The 2,653-nt window shown below is 52.4% G+C and overlaps 1 protein-coding gene across 1 annotated transcript in view; it reads right to left on the bottom strand.

Annotated features, from left to right (window-relative positions):
* ENO1 (enolase 1) overlaps positions 1-294 on the bottom strand; it is a 14,322-nt gene extending 14,028 nt beyond the window's left edge. The window contains exon 1 of the mRNA XM_006914387.3: positions 137-294. The gene's annotated coding sequence lies outside the window, so the exon portion shown is untranslated. The remainder of the gene's footprint in view (positions 1-136) is intronic.
* Between the last annotated feature and the right edge of the window lie 2,359 nt (positions 295-2,653).

Here is a 2,653-nt window from a genome sequence, read left to right as displayed (position 1 = left end):
TCTGCCCCGTCCGACCCGCTCGCACGCGCCGACCCGCCCCTTCCACGTCCCCGCCGTCGGAGGGGTCGAAGTCCCCGGAGGACCCACGAGCCGCCTGCCTGCGCGCCTGCTAGGCAGCCCTTCCCTGAGTCCTTACTTGACCACGGGGTATCACCGCCTGAGAAAGAGGTGGAGTGCTGCAGACACGGGGTGGGCAGTCAGAAGAAACGTCTGCACGCACCGAGGCCCCTCAGCTCGTCTCCGGGCGGACTGCACGGACTTCCTGCCCAGCTCGGTGAGGCCCCGCCCACTTCCCGCCCCCCCTCCGCGCCTCCTCGCCATTGGCCCGGCGAGCCGTCACTCGGCCTCCGACTCCCGGAAAAGGGTGGGACTGCGGCCCCCGCCCAGGCGCAGAGGAGGGGGCGACCACCCGCGGGGGTGGGGGCGGCGGTGCTGGGGGGCCCTGGCCCCGCGGCAGCAGAGTAAGGGTACGGGCGAGCCCCTGACTCCTTCCGCAGTCCACCCGGATGCGACCCCTGGCCCAGCGGGGTCGAGGGCGCCGGGACCCCAGGGGAAGGGCGGGGCGGCGCGGCCGGCATGAGGGCTCGGGGCTCCATCACGTACTCCGAGTCCCGCACGCACGCAGCGTCTCGCAGGTGCCGCACGTCTGGCCCATGACCTTGATGACGACCTTCGCTCTAGCCACCCCCTCTCCCGCAGCGTGGTGTAGGAGACCCCGTCGGCCTGGAGACGTTGGCGGCCGCGGGCCCCTACCCCGCTCCAGGGGCCGCGTGCGCCTGTCGGCGCCTGCTAGCTGTGCTCCCGGTAGCCTGCCTAGGTGACCTCGTCCTTTTGTCCTTGTGTGTGGACAAAATATCAGGCTTGAATATCAAGCCCGATGACCGAAAGGAAGTTCACTTTCTTTTAATTACAGCTCATACATTGGGCGCTTCCTATGTATCGGGCACATTTCTGTGTGCATCCCGAGTTGGTTCATTTTCTAACTCTTGTTACTGTTGCGTCTTGAGAGGGGAACTTCATCTCCTTCCTTTTCCTACTTAGGTAGATCAAATCTAGCTGGCTTTCCGTGAACCATGCATGTGATGATTTGGACTGGAATTTCACACGGATAGGCAAGGGTTTTCTCAGAAGTCCAAAACTGGTAACATTCCGCGGTAGTCTGGCAAATGAAAAACAGGAAGATATGGGTGCAGTGATTTTACCTGATCAGGAAACACCTGATGTCCATTTAAAATCAACTCTGCAACACATATTCCCACCCCGCTTGGTTTTCTAGTATAGTTATTTTTGTATTTCTCAGCATTCCTCTTGATCTGTAAGTCTGAAGGCTGGAACAATGCCATACAGCTCCATATTTTTTCCATATTACCCTGCATAGAGACATTCAAATGTATATTTGAAATTAATAATTATTTCTTCTAATCAGCTGCAAAAACTGCTTTTCTCCCTTAACTCCTAGCATTTTTTTTTCCCAGAGCTACTGGCTTAGGTTTCTAAGACATTGAGTAAATGTGAAGACCTATTGATATCATGCATTTGTTTTCTATTGACTAAGAAGCAAGAACTTGAGGATTAAATAAATTCAGCAAAAAAGCAACAAGGAACTTGTAAAATGTTTCCTAAATTATTAGATGAATTTTGCAAGCAGCTTACGATTTCACCAGCAATACACTGATGTTTCAGACCAAGATCCCAGCCCCATGACTCAGCTAAATCAACAGCTAACGTCTCCTAAATCTTCTCTACAGAAATCAGGCACTTAGAGCTCTTATTTTCAGAGCAATTTTAAGGTGTGGCCCTGAAAAGGCTCCAAAACAATCTCTTATTTTACGTTAAAGTGGTTAGAGAGATAAAGATAGTCATGGCTCTTTTAACTGCTCTCGGGCCAGAACCAGTGATTTCCAGCCGGAATCAAACACAAATGTAGAACATGATCTCAGACAGCTGCTGTTGCAGGATTCTTGGGGCCACAGCAAAGTGTTTTGAGCCAACACTTCAACTTCAACTTGTAACTCAAATGTTAATGATTAGTAGAGATGCCCTCAAGTCTCTTCCAAAATCCACAGGCTGCCAAATGCCTTCCTCATCTCTATAGCTCCCGAGGCTTTGTTAGCAGGCCGCGGTGCTCACGTGTGCCTGTAGTCCAGTGCAGCGTCATCGACCTTGCTACAGACACTTAGTTATTACTTATCACCGATAAGTAATATGCTGTTGAGCTGTTTCATTGCACAGGCACTCACTCTGGTGGTGGGAGCAGGGAGAGAAAATGAGTGTCCAAGGCCATTATCAGAAGTCCACACTGTGAAGCAGTGCAGGTAGTGCCTGCAGGACACTTGCAGGTGGACACCAGGATCGAGAGAAGGTGAAGCAGCAGCAGCCTGAGACCCACCTGGATTACGGATTCTATCCGTGGTTTGCACATCCCTGGTTGGAAAACTGCCTGTTGGCTGAGAAAGTGGCAGGTCTCTAGCCAGATAGGAAACTTCAGGGTTGCATGAGCAGCCCAAGGGAGGCAAGACATGAGATGAGTGAGGAAAGCCTTCAGTGGACCTAGGTGGATGGTCCCTCCTCATGGCAGACCATGAGGCTTTTGTGTGTGCGTTTATCACTATTTCACATATACCAAAGGCTAGATAAAGTGCATTTGGTGTAA

The sequence above is a fragment of the Pteropus alecto genome, unplaced genomic scaffold (assembly GCF_000325575.1).
Source record: "Pteropus alecto unplaced genomic scaffold, ASM32557v1 scaffold125, whole genome shotgun sequence".
Taxonomy (NCBI): Eukaryota; Metazoa; Chordata; class Mammalia; order Chiroptera; family Pteropodidae; genus Pteropus; species Pteropus alecto.
This window is presented reverse-complemented; position numbering and strand designations above follow the sequence as displayed.